Source organism: Magnolia sinica, chromosome 7 (genome assembly GCF_029962835.1).
Source record: "Magnolia sinica isolate HGM2019 chromosome 7, MsV1, whole genome shotgun sequence".
Taxonomy (NCBI): Eukaryota; Viridiplantae; Streptophyta; class Magnoliopsida; order Magnoliales; family Magnoliaceae; genus Magnolia; species Magnolia sinica.
In genome coordinates, this window is record NC_080579.1 from 27,756,780 (window position 1) to 27,777,498 (window position 20,719).

The 20,719-nt window shown below is 37.4% G+C and overlaps 2 long non-coding RNA genes across 2 annotated transcripts; both read right to left on the reverse strand.

Annotated features, from left to right (window-relative positions):
- Nucleotides 1-2,746: 2,746 nt before the first annotated feature.
- LOC131252033 (uncharacterized) lies at nucleotides 2,747-3,819 on the reverse strand. Its single transcript, XR_009174113.1, has 3 exons — nucleotides 3,714-3,819; nucleotides 2,958-3,219; nucleotides 2,747-2,863 (listed from the first exon to the last, which is right to left on the reverse strand). It is a non-coding gene; the product is annotated as an uncharacterized LOC131252033 (long non-coding RNA).
- An 8,949-nt stretch (nucleotides 3,820-12,768) lies between these two features.
- Nucleotides 12,769-13,826, reverse strand: LOC131252034 (uncharacterized). The gene is made up of 2 exons (XR_009174114.1): nucleotides 13,085-13,826; nucleotides 12,769-12,924 (listed from the first exon to the last, which is right to left on the reverse strand). It is a non-coding gene; the product is annotated as an uncharacterized LOC131252034 (long non-coding RNA).
- Nucleotides 13,827-20,719: the final 6,893 nt, after the last annotated feature.

Sequence of the window (20,719 nt, forward strand, 5' to 3'; positions counted from 1 at the left end):
GAAGAGAGTCTTTTTGAGTGTTTAACCTTAGATCATATACCTAAAGCCCTTTCTCTCATGGAAGTTCATCTTTCAATCCACCCTCATCATTGACATTCAATAGAGTGGATTGAGGAATAAACTTCTGCATTCAAGGATCCTCCAGCTGCCACCTTAATGACAAATCATTAAGTTGGGATGCCTTGAATGCATAGATGATTAGAATCGTTCTATCTCCCTGATAGGAAAATATTCAATAGAGTAGGATTCCATTATAACCTTGACTCAACCTGTAGCCATGTATTGGTACATCTTCTGAGTTGTGGATCAAGGAAGCTGAAGTTCTTCATCAAAGAAGGAGGTCTTTAACCAATGTACTGAAAGGGACTCATCTACTTATCTGTAAGTTATTAGAGTCCAGAGGACTCTTGTGATCATTCCTTTTATAGGATTGGGTCTAAGGTGTTTCTCACCCCTTGCAAGCCCTCGTAAGCCTCCGACGGGAGTATATGTGGTGGGTGCTTTGTGTTTACCTTGCTCTGTGGAGAGCATAAACGTTATGTCCTTTGTGTAGGTCCTTGACCAGGGTGGTCTAAAAGTTAGGTGCGTTGTGTTGACCTTTTCTCTGTGGAGAGTATAAACGTTAGGTCCTTTATATAGGTCCTTGACCAGGGTGGTTTAAAAGTTAGGTGCATTGTGTTGACCCTTGCTCGTAGGAGCATAAACAAGTGAGGTTCCTTGAGTGAATCATTGGCCAGTGTGCCTAAAATCGGGTACTATGTGTTGACCCTTGCTCGTAGAAGCATAAACTGTCAGCCTATGTGTAGGTTATACTGGTTAGAGGTGAACCTGATTTAAAACCTCCGGTTTGAGGTGAACCTGTTATGAAACCTCCTTAGTGAAATCTGGTACACTCAAAGGTTGAGTGTGTAAGCAGTACAAGAAATCCCACCTTCAACGATGAAAATTTTCGTCACTAAAAGCCAAATTTTCGTAGCTAACAAGTTTTAGCGACGAAAATTTTCATCGCTAAATTCGTCGCCAAAAGACCGTAGCAACAGGTTTTTATTGATGAAAAATTTCAATCGTCAGCAAAGGCAAGCTTTTTAGCGACGAAAATTTTCTTTGCTAAGAGTAACTTCAGCGACAAAAATTTTCGTTGCTAAAAATAATTACAAAACTTTTAGCTACGAATATTTTCGTCGCTAAAAAATAAATGTTAAACTTTTAGTGAAGAAATTTTTCGTCGCTAAAAATAATTACAAAACTTTTAATGATGAATATTTTCGTCGCTAAAAAATAAATGTTAAATTTTAGCAATGAAACTTTTCGTCACTAAAAATAATTAAAAAACTTAACGAAGAATATTTTCGTCGCTAAAAAATAAATGCTAAACTTTTAGCAACGAAAATTTTCGTTGCTAAAAATAATTACAAAACTTTTAGCGACAAATATTTTCGTCGCTAAAAAATAAGTGTTAAACTTTTAGCGACGAAAATTTTCGTACAATTACAAAACTTTTATCGACGAAAAGTTTCGTAACTAAAAATATTTACAAAACTTTTACCTACGAAAATTTTCGTAGGTAAAAGTCTAAAATAATATATTTCATCATATTCATCCTGATATACACCTGTTATATAATATATTTCATCATATTCACATTCACATTCATCTAAACCCAAACTAGTAAATCCATCCAAACATAAATTACATTCATCCAAACACAAACAATCTTATCCACATCACATTCATTCACGCATAAATACATCTAAGCTTAAAATCATAAACAAAAATACCCTAAACCTAAACCTTAACCTAAACCTAAAACCTATAACCTAAACCTAAAACCTGAACCTTACCTAAACCTAACCTATAAGTGTTAGGTTATAGGTTAAGGTTTAGGTTATAAGTGTAGGTTATAGGTGTAGGTTTAGGTTTAGGTTTTAGGTTATAGGTATAGGTTATAGGTTAAGGTTTAGGTTACAAGTGTAGGTTATAGGTTTAGGTTTAGGTTCGGTTATAGGTTACGGTTTAGGGAATTGAGTTTAAGTTATAGGTTAAGGTTTAGGTTAAGGTTTAGGTTTAGGTTTAGGTTATAGGTTATGGGATTTGAGAATAGGTTTAGGTTAAGGTTATAAGTTTAGGTTTAGAAAATCGGGTTCGGGTTCAGGATCGGGTTTAGGTTTGGGTTTTCAAGTTTAGGTTTAGATTTAGGTTAGGGAGTTGACATTAGGATTAGGTGTAGGTTTAGGTTTAGGGATTTGAGAATACGTTAAGGTTTAGGTTTAGGAAATCGGGTTCGGGTTATAAGTTTAGGTTTAGGTTAGGTTATAGGTTAAGGTTTAGGAAATTGAGTTTGGGTTATAGGTTTAGGTTATAAGTTAAGGTTATAGGTTAAGGTTTAGGTTATAGGTTAAGTTTTAGGTTTAGGTTAAGGTTATAGGTTTAGGTTTAGGTTATAGGTTTTGGGATTTGAGAATAGGTTTAGGTTAAGGTTATAAGTTTAGGTTAAGGTTGTAAGTATAGGTTATAGGTTTAGGTTTAGGTTATAAGTATAGGTGATAGGTTTAGGTTAAGGTATGGTTCAACTAAGCCTATTTTTGTTTAGGAGAAGTTTGGAATTAGGACAAACAAAGTCACTGGGCAAATTACAAAGTGGATCATAGATTATTATTTTTTCGCCTTAAGAAAGATGGCTCATGGAGCTGATAAGCATTGAATAAAAAAAAATCACCTCGATTGTTAACTCTTTCGGATCTATTTCCTGGGCTCTTAATGCTTGATTCCTGCCAATCGTGAACTTCCCAAGCCAGCTACCAAGATTTTTTAGTAATGAACTCTCTTCTAAACTTGATTTTATAAGCTCTAATCTTAGAAGAACCTAAAAACAGATAAAGAAAATCATTTTAAAAAAAAAGTAAAATGTGTATGGTGACAACGACAACCAGGGGCAGCAAAAAGTTTTGCAAAGGCACCTTGCAATTCTCATAAGTAGCTTTGACAATCTCCTTATTCAACAATCTTGAATTAACTTTCTCCAAGAACTTCAAGTACAGCTCATGAAAATTTGGCTCAATGCTTGCTCTGTCAAATATAATGTCCCAGTAAAGTAAAAATCAGCTGATGAAACTAAAGGTTTGAAGCTGAAATATTATTAATCATAAAAAAACTCAGCTGATGAAACTAAACGATAGTACTAATCTTTCAGGACATCAGTAAATTCTTTTGATTTCGCATCTGTATTTGAAGCTAAAATATTATTAATCATTAAAAAAAAATCTTGTCCTATATCTCTGATGCAGGTTCCTGCATGAAATAAACAACAAACTCAAAATTTTCAAAATACAATCGAGATAATACATGAATAGTAAAATAGCATAGAGTAAGCACAAAACCACAGAGACGCGACTTTTGTCAGCTCAACCCAAACCTGACTAGCCCAAGCTAATTGACTGAGGTCAGGCTGAGTTCGCATTAGATTTTTGTAAACCGATATATCCTGACTCCAATCTAGAAAGGTCATCCACAGTGAGGACCTTCGTATCAATGGTCTAGATCAAGTTTCATTAACCACATCCAAAAATTTAGGTTGGGGAATATGAAAATCAATTAGGCTTTTGCTGATATGGTCGGGTAAGGTTTGGGTTAACAATTGAATCGTTCAGGCCAGGTTCAGGTAGAGCCAAACAGAGTTGCAGCCTTGCAAAATACAAAGTACTTGGGTGAGATACCTCTATTGGAGTATCCCTTCTCCCAGCAGCAGCAATTAGTGTTTCAATATTCAGAGCAGCTCCAAAACCTGTGCGGTATGAGTGCTGCCTAGGCATACCTACAATAAGTAGCACTCCAACCGAAATTAGGGGCAGAATAGGCATTCAGATAAATTAAAGGAGAAAAGAAGAATGAATACAGGAGATGACCATTCATAACAATAAGACAACTTCAGTCATTAAAAATTGCACAAAAGTACCTTGAGATGTTATTCCACGAGATTTTCAAATCACTCTCCTTTTATGCTTCTCCACCTATCACCCACATCTCGCAAACTTCTTCCACTATTCGCATGTATTTCCTGGGTCATATGTATTAGTATATGATGCAGGGATGAACGTGATGAGGATAAATACTCCGAATCCACGGAGCTTCTCTGGACTCCTCACAGAGACTTCTCGAATCCACGAGGAAAGAAAGCAGAAAATAGAAATAAATTCTAATAAATTCAAAATTGATTAATTGATGAATAAAAACAAGTTCACAACCCTTTAAATAGGGGTACCAAGCAATGGGGAAGAAATTAGAATCAAACTACAACTCAAACTCTTAGAATCCGCGACTTACTATAAATAGTGAACTTACTATTTATAGATGGTCGTGATGTCTACTAGTGCGCAAGGTTTTCGGCCAAAAATAGTAAGTGTCCTATTTGGCTTCACCAAACCATTCTCCAAATTATTCTAAGCTCTTTTCATGTGGGGCACAACTCCTAAAGCCCGACGGATGAAGAGTTATAATCAAACTAAAACTTACTATTTATAGTAAAAACGAAATTAAAACAAGGAAACGACCATTGATCCAGGGGTTTTTACAATTCTGGGCTGCGCAACCCGGCGTAGCGGGGTTGGTTGGCAGTAGCTCGTTCTACCCCAAAATCATATATTTTACGTCAGATAACTCATTCCGGATTGCAAGATACGCCCGATTTAAGGTTCGATGGTCTGGATCACTTCTGTCGTCGACCGAGCCTTTTCTGATCCATCTTGGCCATGTAGCTGTCCGCGACCCGCTCTACATCAGTCTCCTCCACTTCAAAAGAACTCGTCCTTGAGTTCTCGTTATGCTCTGGTTCATGATACTCGGTTAGGTCCGTGAGATTGCCATGTCATCTGGGAGATCAACAACATAAGCGTTGTCATTGATCTTTCGGATGATTAGTACCGGTCCAATCTTCTTATTTTTCAACTTATTGTACGTCCCGGTCGGAAATCTCTCTTTGCACAGAGGGACCATAACGCGGTCACCTACCTCGAACACTTTTTGTCGCAATGCTTCTCCGCTTGTTCCTTGTACTTCTCGTTCGAGGCATGTAGCTTGGTCTGCACTTCTGCATGGATGCCCATGATCTTGTTTGCCATATGTTCTGCTGCAATGCTCGTGCCTGGGTGCTTGGGTAGAGGGACCAAGTCAAGTGTGTGGCGAGGCACTCGTCCGTAAATAATCTGGAATGGTGATCTCCCTGTTAAGCGGTTCACCATATTGTTGAATACAAACTCTGCTTGAGACGAGGCCAAATCCCACTGCTTCGGTTTTTCTCCTAAAATACAGCGAAGGAGGTTTCCTAACGTGCGATTCACAACTTCAGTCTGCCCATCAGTCTATGGGTGGTAAGCACTACTGAATTGAAGTCGTGTATCGAATCGATTCCATAAAGTCCGCCAAAAGTGGCTAATGAACTTCGTGTCATGATCGGAAGTAATGGTCTTGGGGACCCCATATAGCCGTACGACCTCCCTAAAAAACAGATTCGCCACGTGTGTTGCATCGAGGGTCTTCTTGCATGGGATAAAGTGCGCCATCTTGGAGAAACGATCTACCACCACGAACACCGAATCCATGCTGCGTTGTGTTCGTAGGAGACCAAGCACGAAGTCCATTGATAAATCCTCCCAAGGACAGTTAGGCACAGGTAACGGGGTGTAGAGGCCCGTATTCTGAGATTGCCCCTTGGAGGTCTGACAAACATGACAACGTTGTACAAAATTTCCCACATCGCGTACTAATGCGGCTAATAATACCGCTCTTCCACAAGAGCTCGTGTCTTGTCTCGCCCCAGGTGTCCACCAAGGCCACCTCCATGTAGCTCCTAAATAATCTGCTCCCTCAGAGAACTTTGGGGGATGCACAATCGATTCCCTTTGAAGAGAAAATCGTCCTGTATATGAAGGTCACTGGGGTGACCTTCTTGGCACTTCATCCAAGAATCTTTGAAGTACTCATCATCAGCATACAGCTCCTTGAGACAGTCGAAGTCGACCATCTCGTTGCTCATCGTAACAAGTAGTGATGCACGACGGCTAAGTGCATCAGCCACCTTGTTCTGCTGCCCTGACTTGTGCTTCAGAACAAACGTGAATTCCTGTAAAAATGCAACCCATCTAGCATGCACACGATTCACGTTAGTCTGACTATTAATAAACTTTAATGCTTGATGGTCAGTGTACAAAACAAACTCTCTTTGAATCAGATAATGCCGCCAATGTCGCAGCGCCTGAACAACTGCGTACAACTCAAGCTCATAAGTCGACCATTTCTTTCGGGCTTCGCTGAGCTTCTCGCTGTAGAAGGCTACCGGCCCGCCTTCCTGTGATAATACTCCTCCAATTCCGACGTATGAAGCGTCACACTCAACTTCAAACAATTTGTCGAAATTAGAAAGTACCAAAACCGGTGTTGTAGACAAACGATGCTTGATCTCATGAAAGCTCTTATCAGCTTTATCGGTCCACTGGAACGGTCCTTTTTTCATGCAATCTATTATAGGCGCGACTATGGTACTAAAATCTCGCACAAATCGACGATAGAAAGTCGCCAACCCGTGAAAACTCCTCACCTCATGAATGTTTGTCAGGATCGGCCATTCCCTAATAGCTCGCACCTTTTCATCGTCCACACGAATGCCTATGGACGTTACAACAAATCCTAAAAACAACAGGCTGTCAGTTAAAAAACTACACTTCTTCAAGTTGAGGTACAACTTGTTAATTTGTAGGACCTGCACACCTGCCTGAGATGTTTCCTGTGCTCCGCCTCATCCTGGCTATATATCAGTATGTCATCAAAATATACTACAACAAATCGGCCAGTGAACAGTTTTAGAACTTGATTCATCAAATGCATAAAAGTACTTGGTGCATTCGATAGGCCAAAGGGCATGACCAGCCACTCATACAACCCTTCCTTGGTCTTGAATGTCGTTTTCCACTCATCACCGGATCAAATACGAATTTGATGGTACCCACTCCTTAGATCTAGTTTAGAGAACACCTTGGCCCCTTCTAACATATCGAGCATGTCGTCCAACTGTGGTATTGGGAACCGATATTTGATGGTAATTTTGTTGATTACCCGGCTGTCGACACACATGCGTTAGCTTCCATCTTTTTTTGGCATTAATAATGTTGGTACGGCACATGGGCTCATGCTCTCTCAAGAGACCCTTACGGATCAATTCCTCTACTTGCCCCTGAAGTATCTCACACTCCTTCGGACTCATCCGATAATGAGGGCGGTTGGGCAGGCTAGCCCCAGGGACGAGGTTTATGTGATGTTGGATGTCCCTCATAGGGGGCAATCCATCAGGTAAATCCTCAGGCCAGACTTCTTTAAATTCGTTTAGTAACAATCTTAAACTTGGAGGGATGTTTGAGGGTTCCTCTTCCTCGCCCTTCACCACTACAGCGTATACCTCGCCAGTTTCCTTGGATTCTTCCATAAAATCCCGAATGCTCAAGAGGGAACTCCCCTCCACCTTAAAGGCTTCAGGGTGATTCTCTGGTGTCATAGGGGCAAGGATTATTTTTCGACTATCCTTGACGAATACGTAAACATTATCTCGTCCCCGATGGGTCGCATCACGGTTCGACTGCCAGGGTCGACTGAGTAACATATGACAAGCTTCCATATCGACCACGTCACAAAGTATTTGATCTTTATAATTTTTGCCAATTGAAAATGAGATAGTGCATTGTTCAGTTACCTTGGTCTCATTCACCTTTTTTATCCAGCCAATTGAGTACGGGGAAGGATGTTTCATCGTTGGTAGCCGTAACTTGTCCACCATCACTCTTGAGACGATGTTCTCGCTACTACCACTGTCTATGATCACATCACAGACATTTCCATTGACGGTGCACCGAGTACGAAATATATTGTGTCGTTGTGGATGTAATTCCTTTCGTGGGACATATAGCAATCGCCTCACAACTAGAAATTCGCCACGATCCTCGCCCGTCATTTCATCACCACATGCTATTTCTTCAGTGATTTGTTCATGTTCATCAAAGCAATGGTCTTCTTCTGTGGCCTCATCTTCAGTGCCCCCTTCGTTTATAGTCAAGTGTGCTGCGGGACGTTGAGGACAAGTGTTTGATAAGTGGCCTGGTTGGCCACAGCGGTAACAATTATTCGACCTTGGCCGAGCATAAGGATTTGGAATCCTACTCGGACTCGCTGTTGTAGGTACTACACGTTGAGGCCTGGATGAGCCGCTCCCCGTATCATGGTTTGGGGTTGTAGGAAGTTGAGGTACTGGGTCTTTTCCTTGTGACAGCACTGGATCCTGCGTGGGACCCATCATGGGGGGTCAAGTTGAAGGATATGGATGAGCAGGAGCTCTTGTAAGTTGTGTTTTTGCCCTACCCGCCAATTGAACTGCTTCATCCACAGTCCCAACTGGGTACATCTGAACTAAGTCCTGAATTGTCGGTCGCAGCCCACCTATAAATCGTGCCACCTTCTGTGACTTAGATTCTGACAGATCGTTTCGTGTAGCCAGCCGTTGGAATTCTTCAGTGTAATCTGTGACTGTTCGATTTCCTTGCCTGCAATTTTGATATTGCTAGAATAATATCTGCTCATAATTACTGAGGAGAAATCGAGATCGAAGAAGACGTCTCATCCGTGGCCATGATTAGATGGGCGCCTTGTTCTGGCAAGCTCGCGAGAGTTGTAATTGTTCCCACTATGCAGAAGCACCAGATTTTAATTTAAACGCTACCAATTTTACCCTTGTATGATCTGGCACGTCTATGTAATCAAAATATCTCTCTACTTCGGCTAGCCAACCGAGAAAATCTTATATACGTAATAAACCGTTAAAACTAGGAAGTTCAGCCTTACCTCGATAGTCTCTTTCAGCACGATCTAGATGGTCACCTCCATGGATTGATCATCAGGCAAAACCCTCATTAAGGTCCTCGTCGCTAGAACTTGAATCATCTGGTGTAGCCCTACGGTTTGCCACTGGTAGTGCTCTATAAAAATCGGGGTTGTGTCGTACAACAACCATGGGTGGTGAAGCCACCACGGGTGGTGGAGCACCGCCTAGGGCTCAGGGCGAAAGTAGCGCATCCGCAAGACGGTCGAGAGTTGCCTGCAGCCCTTGCATGGTCAACTGACTCTCCCGGTGGAAAGCTTCCATTCTTTCCGAAAGATAACGAATCCCTAGATCACCGTCCACAGGATTTTGATTCATACCTTCGTTGTTTGCCATCGGCCCGAGGGGAATCCTTGCTCTGATACCAATTGACGCAGGGATGAACGTGATGAGGATAACTACTCCGAATCCACGAAGCTTCTCTGGACTCCTCACAGAGACTTCTCGAATCCATGAGGAAAGAAAGCAGAAAATAGAAATAAATTCTAATAAATTTAAAATTGATTAATTGATGAATAAAAATGAGTTCACAACCCTTTAAATAGGGGTACCAAGCAATGGGGAAGAAATTAGAATCAAACTACAACTCAAACTCTTAGAATCCGCGACTTACTATAAATAGTAAACTTACTATTTATAGATGGTCGTAATGTCTACTAGTGCGCAAGGTTTTCGGCCAAAAATAGTAAGTGTCCTATTTGGCTTCACCAAACCATTCTCCTAATTATTCTAAGCTCTTTTCACGTTGGGCGCAACTCCTAAAGCCCGACGGATGAAGAGTTATAATCAAACTAAAACTTACTATTTATAGTAAAAATGAAATTAAAACAGGGAAACGACCATTGATCCAGGGGTTTTTCACAATTCTAGGCTGTGCAACCCAGCACAGCTGGGTTGGTTGGCTTCAGTAACTCGTTCTACCCCAAAATCATATATTTTACGTCAGATAACTCATTCCGGATTGCAAGATATGCCCGATTTAAGGTTCGATGGTCTGGATCACTTCTGTCGTCGACCGGGCCTTTTCTGATCCATCTTGGCCATGTAACTGTCCGCGACCCACTCTACATCAGTATATCTCTAAGACTCTAACACATATAATGAAATAAACTAGGGAAAAGGTCTTCACACCATTAGTTTTTTGGATCACTAAAATTATGCATTATTTAAGGACATGGGAAGGCTTTTAAACTAAATGTAAGGGCATTTATGTAATTTGGAGGTGCATCTGTGTTGTCCCCCAAATCTTTTATTGGTATCATGCAAGAAACTTGCTAGAAATAACAACCTATCAACCAAAACAGTGTAGAATAATTGAAAATCTAAACAACAAAATCAATGGATATTCATCAAATAACTTGAAACACCGAAAACTCCATATCTCTCAGTACAAAAATCACTGAAAACAAGTATCCATCACACTAAACTCCCATAGATTTTCATCAAATAATCAAGAACATTTCAAAAACAATTAAAAGTAATCACATGAGATTTCCTTATATACAACAGAAAAGATGTACAAGTAATTTGTCTTTAAGTATTCAAAATTCAAAAGAACTTCAAAATCACTCAATGTGCAGCAAATAATTAAAAATAAAGAAGAAAAACCAATAAATTCCATTGGGTTTTTGTCCAAAAAACACTTGAAAACAAGTACACATCATCCTAATCTATCATTGTTTCTCACTGCATAATCACACAAACTACAAAAATAGACAAAAGGAGAAGTATTCACATTAGATGTCCTTTTAATAACAGAAAACCCATATAGAACTCCCATGTCTTCAAGTAATCAAAATCTGAAAAACATTAAAATCAATCAACGTGCATCAGATGACTAGAAAAATCCCCTAATTACCTTAGTTCCAATCAAAACACTTAAAAACAAGTACCCGTCATCCTGAACTCCCATTGATTTTCATCAAATAAACACAAACTTCAAAAACTAATAAACAGAAAAGTATCTACATGACCACTCCATTTTTCAGATAATCCAAGTACGAAGAACATTTGGGTCAGTACATATGCATCAAATTGCTTGAGAACATCCCAAATTGCCTTGATTTTGGTCCAAAAAAAAAAAAAACTCGGAAACAGGTACCCATCATCCTAAATTCCCATAAATGAATATAACATGATCACATAAACTTCAAAAACTGCCAAATGCATGAGATTCCCTTACATGTAACATAAATGATGTGTACAACACTCCATTAATTATGCCAAGTCCAAATAACACTAAAATTAATCAACTAGCATCAAATAACTTGAAAGTGCCCCAAATTCCATTGGTTTCAGTCCAAGAATACCCAAAAGCAACTACTAATAATCAAAAACTCCCATTGATTCACATCAAGTAATCTCACAAATTTTAAGAATTGATAAATGCAAAAGTACCCACATGAGATTCCATCGTCTAAACCACAAAAAATTATAATAAATCTGCATAACACTTCATTTTTCAACCAATATGCATTAAAATGCTTAAGAACATCCCAAATTTCATTGGTTTTTCATCCCAAAACAATTGAAAACAGCCCACACATCGTCCTAAAGTCACATTGATTTTTACCAAATCAAAGAAAGTTCAAAAGGAGAGATACCCATATGAGATTTCCTTCTTGACAATAGAAAAATTATTACGGTAGATTCCAAATGGATTCACATCAAATGATTACATAGACTTGAAGAATTGATAAATGCAAAAGCACTCAAATGAGATTCTGTTACATATAATAGAAAAAACCCACATAATACTCCTTTTTTAAACTAATCCAAATCTGATGAACATCGAAATCAAAAAATATGTATAAATTGCTTCAAAACATCCCAAATTTCACTGATTTTCCAAAAAAAAAAAACAACTACACATCTACTAAAATCAAATTGTTTTCACTAAAAAATAAAAAATCAAAGAAACTTAAAAAACAGAGATACCCATCTGAGATTCCCTTCTGTAAATAGAAAACTAATTGCAACAGAATCCAAACAGATTCACACATGAGATTTCCTTCTGTACAACAAAAAACTAATCTGGAATAGAATCTAAACAAATGCAAAAGAAATATTCAAAAAGCTTATAGCTCATGAACAAAGAAAATTCAGGATTTTTTCTCTTATTTTGTAATTTGGAAAGATGAGATCTTCAATCATCGCTGAAAGCTGTCATTGCCAATCCAGCTTCAAGGAAGGAAGAAGTATATGAAATGGACCCCAGGCAACATGCCCAGCATCACACACATTTCATTTGGGCCCTACAGATAGAAGTTTAAGAAGAAAACCTAGCAAGGAAATGCTTTTGTCACACGATGATAAACATATACAAACATTTTCCAGACATTTACAATTATTTTCATGCACCTGAAATCTAAATCTTTCACAGAGGCATGGGCATCAGGCTGATCAAGAAGGACTTCCATACTGGCCACTTGAAAACTCTTAAATGAACATCCTACATTCAACAAAGCTTAACATACCACCTTGAAGATTAATCACATTCAACTTAATTTATGCATTCAGACTAAAAATAATGGCATGATGATTTTGCATACACATGCACACAACCAGCTTGCTACATGCTAAAATGCAAGATTGGACATAAAAATAAACCAGCCAAAGACCCACTTATCACGAACAGGCCCTTCTTAACCATGAACTTTTTAATAGTATCACCTTTTAAACATGGAGATGTTCTGACAAACTGGGCCATAAAGTTTAGATGTGGAAAATCATCACCATAGACAAATCAAAGAAAAACATGAAAAGATGGCATCTTTACAATAAATTCCAAGGAAAAAAGAACTCTAATGGCAGACATGATGATGTACAATGTTTTGGTGACAAGACATGTGACGTACAAAACCATCATCAATGATCCAACGTAGATTGTCCTGATTATAACACTGAAGCACAACAAAAGATAATTGAATACATACTGATATGTTTTTGGGCAAGGAATTGAACCCATTTTTTGAAGCTTTAAGTAGGTATTGCAATTAGCTTCAAGACTTCTGTGAATATGACCTACCCTTTGATTGGTTCCAATCAACAAGCCTTTGCACATCCACTTTCTCATTATCCTATAAATGTTATCATCAACAAACTATCACTGATTTTCTACTAAAAAGAAAAAAGAAAGAAAAAAAAAAAGATTGAGAAAGAAATCATGACCTGCTCCTCTCACTGCACTAGTGTTGTCTCCCTTTTACTCCACTGTGTATCCACAAACCTAACACAATTACACTTTCCTATCACTATTTTCACTTCACAACACCATACTTTTTAACTAATAAAAAAAAGAGACCCAACTCAACTGGGTCTTAGTTCAATTGATGGTGGGAACCATAAGATGGAATCGAGATCCATGTTCCCACATATATCGGATCATGTGTGTGAGATTAGAAAATGCCAACAGTCCAATCTTTTGCCTTTTCTCTCTCAGTGTGGACCACTGTCATGTTCATCTCTTTTATGTCTATCGAATAGCTAGAAATTTCATCTTAGGTAGTTCTCTAACAAATGTAGGGATCAAAGGAAGTATGGCAACCCCTTCATTCAAAGTTGGTAAATAGAAAATTCATACCTTGGCAAAGGATGCTATATATCCATTGGTCCAGGATCATATAATTATTAAATGAACAAAAACCCTTTCACCTTCAATGTCAGTTGGCAGAGCTGGGATTCAAACCAGCCTTTCCATTTCCTCAGGTCATCATCATTTTCTGCATTGATTAGAAAATGATGTCAATCTCCAGATAGTTCTTGTATGCATCAAAGAAAGGGTAAGGCTTGAAAAGGGTATTCCAATCAGCCTTGTTTATCTCCGTTGCTTGTAAGAGAAATTAAGAGGTATACATAAATAAAAGAAGGTAAAGGGAAAAGGAAAATTGCTAGTACTATTCTAATATCAGAAGTAGGAAAAAGAAAGATGAAACTTGTCCCAGCTCCAATTGAAGCATGTATAAGCAGCAAGCGAACTTGCTTGTCCCGCTATAACATGCACAGCTCAGAGGATACAAAAAATCAAGAAAAGATCGGAGAGATTGCAATTACCAGGCTATGGCAGTTGATGCATCTCTGATTCGGAGGAAGTTTCATCAAACCTTTAATAATCTTCTCCTTCTGCTCCTCTTCCTTCCTACTGCTCATTTTCTGTAATGGAATTGAAGAATTGGACCCAAAAAAATCCAGAGATTTCATATTTTCAGGCCGGTGATCAATGGATTGGACAGTTGTGCTCAAAATCTGAGATTTCTAGGGGGATTTAGGGTTCAGATTCGAATGCAGGGTTTGAGAGCGAGAGAGAGTGTGTGATCGAATGAGAGAGGAAATTAGAAAAAATCAACATTCTGCATAAAAACAGGACAAAACCTCTCGCATTCGCCTTTCAAAACAAGATTTCTCACAGAAACAGGCAAAAACCGAGCAATGCAATTAGAAAATCCTAAAAATCGCTCCACAAGGTAACCTCAAAGCAAGAAAAACCGCGAGATTTGAAGTTCCAAAAAGCAGAAAACGTTGAGAAAATCGTCAGTAAGAAGCTTCTAGGCTTCTCATCTCAGATAAGATCTTCTTTTTTTTCCAAACGAACCTTGAACAAGCATTTATTGCAAGATTCACACAATTACAAAGATGAAAACCCAACAAACACCACATATCTAACTCAAAATGCGATCAATCACAAATATATTGGAAAATCCCTAATCTCAACAAAAGAAAGAAAAAAAAACATTTGTAAACCATCAGATTCCACCATAGACCAATCGCAACAAAAAGCCTAACCTGACCACGCCCAACGCTGCTGCCGCCGAAACCCTAACTGGATTAATGGAACCCATAAATCTCTGATCAGAGAAAAGAGGGCCGGGCACGAGAGAGAGAGAGAGAGAGAGAGAGAGAGAGAGAGAGAGAGGGTGTCAGAGAGGGGTGGGCGCGCGAGAGAGGTTGGAGGGATTTGGGTTTTAGGAGGGGCGGGCGGGCGCGGGATTTGGGTTTTGGGAGGGGCTTAGTTTTTAGGAAACGGATTGGCTACTCCCCCTGCCACCAACCATTGGCTGATGGTCGGTGCTCTGTGGGCCCCCACTATGATGTATGTGTTTCATCCATTCCGTCCATCTATTTTTATAGATCATTTTATGGTATGTAAGAAAAAATGAATTATATCTCAATCTCAAGTGGACCGCATTACAGGAAACAATGTTTAATAAACGTTGACCATTAAAAATGTTTTGGGGCCCACTATGATGTATGTGTTTCATCCATTCCATCCATCTATTTTTATAGATCATTTTATGATATATAAGAAAAAAATGAGTTATATCTCAATCTCAAGTGGACCACATTACAGGAAACAATGTTTAATGAACATTAAAAATGTTTTGGGGGCCATAAAAGTTTTGATTCAAGCTGATATTTATTTTTTCCCTTCATCTGGGTATTTATGACCTAATTAATAGATTGGATGTCAAGTAAACAGTACATTAGGCCTTAGGAGGATTTTAATAGTAGATATCTAATCATTATTTTTTTCCTGTGGTGTGGTCCACCTAAGATTTATATCCCTATAATTTTTGTTTTGTAAATTACTAAAATGATCTATAAAAATGGATGAACGGAATGGATGAAACATATACATCATGGTGGGCCCCACGGAGCACCGACCACTAACCATGGGGCTCATGTCAGGGGGAGTGGCCAATCTGTCTCCTAGTTTTTTAGTCTTGTAGGGCCCACCATGATGTTTGTTATTTATCTACTCCGTCCATTTATTTTAACGGATTATTTTAATAGTTGATCCAAAAAAGGAGTTAGATTTGTGTGCCCCACCATGATGTATGTATTATATCAACACTGTCCATTCATTTGGAAAGATCATTTTATGGGATGATCAAAAGAATGAGTCAGATCCAAATCTCAAGTGGCCCCACCATTGAAAATAGTGGGGACAGTGACACCCACCGTTGAGACTTTCCTAGGGCCACTATGATGTTTATTTTAGATCTAACCTGTTAATAAGTTTAAAAAAGACATGGATGAAGAGAAAAATCAAATATCATCTTGATCCAAGACTTCTGTAGCCCTCTGAAATTTTTTATTAGTAACCGTTCAATCCCCACATTTTTTTTATGGTGTATCAACTTGAGATTTTGATCTACCTCATTCTTTGACCCATGCCTTGAAATGATTTATATAGATGAATTTTTGTGGTGGACATTATTGTGGAACTATATAGGCCCCACCTAAATCACTACAGCTGTGACCCTTGTTTCCTGTGGTGTGGTCCACTAAAGTCTCCTACCTACCTCCTTTTTGGTATCATAACCTAAAACGATCTGTCAAAATTGAGAAGTATATAAATCGATATCTCAGGGGCACCACACCCCATGAAAACAATAGTGATTGGATATCCATCATTAAAATCATCCTAAGGCCCACTGTACTGTTTATTTGACATCCAATATGTTGATTAGGTTATACATGGCCAGATGAAGGGGAAAAACAAAAATCAGCTTGATCCAAAACTTTTATGGCCCCAAAATGTTTTTAAATGGTTGACGCTCATTTAACACTGTTTCCTAGAATGTGGTCCACTTACGATTTGGATATATCTCATTTTTGGTCTCATACCGTAAGATGATCTTTAAAAATAGATAGACGACATGGATTAAACACATACACCATGGTAGGGCTCACAGAGCACCAACCACCAGCCATTGGATGGTGTCAGGGGGAGTAGTCAATCCGTTCCCCTTATTTGTGGTGTGGTCCATTTAATCTTTGGATACCATTCATTTTTTGGATAATTCTCTAAAATTATCTCGAAAAATGGATGAACAGTGTCAATTGATCCCAAATTTTTGGTAAATCTAAAACTCAAGTGTACCATGCCACGCGGAACAGTGTGGGATAATGATTTCCACCGTTGATACCTTCCTTGGGCCCACAGTAATGTTTATTTGACATCCAACATGTTCATAATATCAAAAAGATATAAATGAAGAGATATCTCATAACCTAAAGGGGACACATCAAATCCACGGTGTTGATGTTCGACACACATCATGATGGGGCCCACAAAACTTACTAACATCAATTCTTACGTTCACACGAGGTCAGTAAGTTGGGTCACAATTTTGACCAGAATATTTGGCCCATTTTACATGTCTGGTCCATTCGCTCTATTTTACTGATCATTACCCTCAATTTGACTAGTTACTCACCCCGATCATGCTACACATGAGAAAGATATTGGGCAAACAAGATTGATCAACAATTTGAGTGAATTTTGATTTAAACATCTGAAGTTATTTACTCTTCAATATGGACTGATCAAATTGTCCAAAAATGGTTAAAAGTTGTTCATAATATAAAAAATATATGAATGAATAGAAAACACAAACATCAGCTTGATCCAAAATTTCTATGGCCTCCAAGAAATTTTAAATGTAAAGGTTCAATTACACTATTTCTTGCGGTGTGGTCCACTTGAGCTTTGGATATGCTTCTTTTTTTTCTTTAGACCTCAAATTATCTTTTAACATGGATGAATGGAGTGGATAAAATAAATAAATAACGGTGGACCCCACAAAGTTTACTCTGGTAAAGGTAACGAGTAACTCACATAAACGTGGTGGAGAAGGGTTTTCTTAAAACATTCATAATCATATGTTGGGCCTACCTAAATGTGATTCACGTATCCAACCCACTCATTATGTGTGTCCTAGTTGGATGAGGGGTCAAACCAAGTTTCAACCACATCCAAAACTCATGTGGGCCCACCAAGTTCTTTTATATCTTTTACAATGTCTTCACATAGTTTTAGATGGTATGGCCCACTTGAGTTTCGTATACAGATGATTTTTGAGAAATCTCATAACCTTAAGGGGACACATCAAATCCACAGTATTGATGTTCGACACACATCATGATGAGGCCCACAAAACTTACTAACATCAATTCTTAGGTTCTCACGAGGTCAATAAGTTAGGTCACAATTTTGACCAGAATATTTGACCCATTTTACATGTCTGGTCCATTCACTCTATTTTACTGATCATTATCCTCAATTTGACTAGTTACTCGCCCCGATCATGCTACATATGAGAAATATATTGGGCAAACAAAATTGATTAACAATTTGAGTGAATTTTGATTTAAACATCTGAAGTTATTTACTCTTCAATCTAAACTGATTAGGCTGTCCAAAAACAGTTAAAAGTTCAATTAGTGGATGTGCATAATAATTTAGTAATTTTATTTTTCACAGATAAATTTCAATTTCCTTTTAAAAATAACATTTTTTTTTTCAAAATGTATATTTTTTCTCTTTTAACAAAATATCATTTTTATTAAAAAATATTTTAAAAATATTTAAAATACAAATTCTAAATTTTTATTTTCAAAATCTCAAAAATTTTCTCATATTTTAATTTTTCCCTCAAAAATTTCAAAATGTCGATTTTTTTCTTCAAAAGCATCATTTTGTTCTCAAAATTTTTCTCAAACATTGTTAAAATTTCTAAACTTCTCAATATTTTTTTCATGTGATATTACAAATCATTTAAATATTACCTTTTAATTATATATATATATATATATATATATATATATATATATATATATATATATATATATATATATATAATTTCCACTCATATGATATAAAAACTCTACACACACACACACACACACACACACACACACACACACACACACACACATTTTTACCGACAATTTTTTTTAAAATTAATACATTTTTACATTATTACTGACAGTTTACAGCCGTCGGGAAAAAGATTTAGGAAAAACACTTTTACCGACGAAACTTTTCGTCGGTAAAAGTCTTACCCCGAACGTTTCCAGGATAGTGTGAAATTTTTTTGTTAAAATTCAAAATAGCCTTTAGCGACGAAAATTTTCGTAGCTAAAAGTAAACCTTTCGATTTTTTTCAAAATTGTTTATAGCCTTTAACGACGAAAATTTTTGTCGCTAAAAGTCTCATCCATGTTTTTTAGCTACGAAAATTTTCGTAACTAAAAGTAAACCTTCGATTTTTTTTTAAATAGTTTACAACCTTTAGCGACAAAAATGTTCGTCGCTAAAAGTCTCATCCATGTTTTTTAGCTATGAAAATTTTCGTAGCTAAAAGTAAACCTATCAATTTTTTTCAACAACTGTTCATAGCCTTTAGCGACGAAAATTTTCGTCGCTAAAAGTCTCATCCACGTTTTTTAGCTATGAAAATTTTCGTAGCTAAAAGTAAAACTTCGATTTTTTTTCAAAAATTGTTTACAGCCTTTAACGACAAAAATTGTCATCGCTGAAAGTCTCATCCACGTTTTTTAGCTATTTTAGCTACGAAAATTTTCATAGCTAAAAGAAAACCTTTCGATTTTTTTCAAAAATTGTTTATAGCCTTTAGCGACGACAATTGTCGTCGCTAAAAGTCTCATCCACGTTTTTTAGCTACAAAAATTTTCATAGCTAAAAGTAAACCTTTCGATTTTTTTTTTTCAAAAATTGTTTACAGCCTTTAGCGACGAAAATTTTCGTCGCTAAAAGTCTCATCCACATTTTTTAGCTATGAAAAGTTTCGTAGCTAAAAGTAAACCTTTCATTTAAAAAAAAAAAAAATTTGTTTATAGCCTTTAGCAACGAAAATCTTCGTCGCTAAAAGTTCATCCATGTTTTTTAGCTACGAAAAGTTTCATAGTTAAAAGTAAACCTTTCATTTAAAAAAAAAAAAAAAATTGTTTACAGCCTTTAGCAATGTAAATTTTTGTCACTAAAAGTCTCATCTACGTTTTTTAACTAAAATTAAACCTTTTATTTTTTTTAAAAAATTGTTTACAGCCTTTAGCGACGAAAATTTTCGTCACTAAAAGTGACTTTTAGCTACGAATTTACAATTTCGTCGCTAAAAGTAAACTTTTAGCGATGAAAATTTCTTTGGCCGCTAAAAGTCACTTTTAGCGACGAAAAAAAGTTTAGTCGCTAAAATTTTCGTCGCTAAAAACCCTCTTTCTTGTAGTGAAGCCGGGAGTGGAGTAGACAAGTAGTTGAACTACTATAAAATGACTGTGTTTGTGATTGCTATTGTCTTTCATTCCTATGTGATTATATGCTTTCATATTTGATTATCTGAGATCACATCTCACACACAGTGACATCCATTATAAACTCTGATTCGCATCTTGTTTATCTTTCAAAGTAGTTTTATGATTGGATTCTCTATTTGGCTTGGAAGCCATTAGAGTTATTTTGAAGAAATCCGGATTCATGCATATTTACTCAGGAGAAACTTGATAGGATTTTAAATAAACCATAAATTTTTTTATAAAAATCATATTCACCCCCCTGTAGGACATATTGGCGTATTCCTACTTCAACTAAAGCAGTCATTACCGCAATTTCAATTTGGTATCAAAGCAGGTCTCTCTTAAGGGCTTAACAACCTAGAGAGTGAACTTGACAATATGGCCAAAGGAGAGGGCTCATCTATATCTAGATCTTCTGTATTTGATGGTTCAAATTATGCTTATTGGAAGGCTAGGATGCACTATTTGGATCATGATGTTTGGACATAGTTGAAACCGGATATGTGCCACCGAGCGATCAAATTGTTCTTAAAAATGGCACAACAATCTCCAAACCTAAATCTAAAGAAATGTGCACTACATTCGAGAAAGAAAAAAAAACGTCTGAAGCAAAAGCAATGAATGCTATCTATGTGCGGTGTCCCAAGAAGTATTCGTGCGACACATCTAAAGAGGCATGAGGTCTATTGGAAACAACCCATGAAGGAA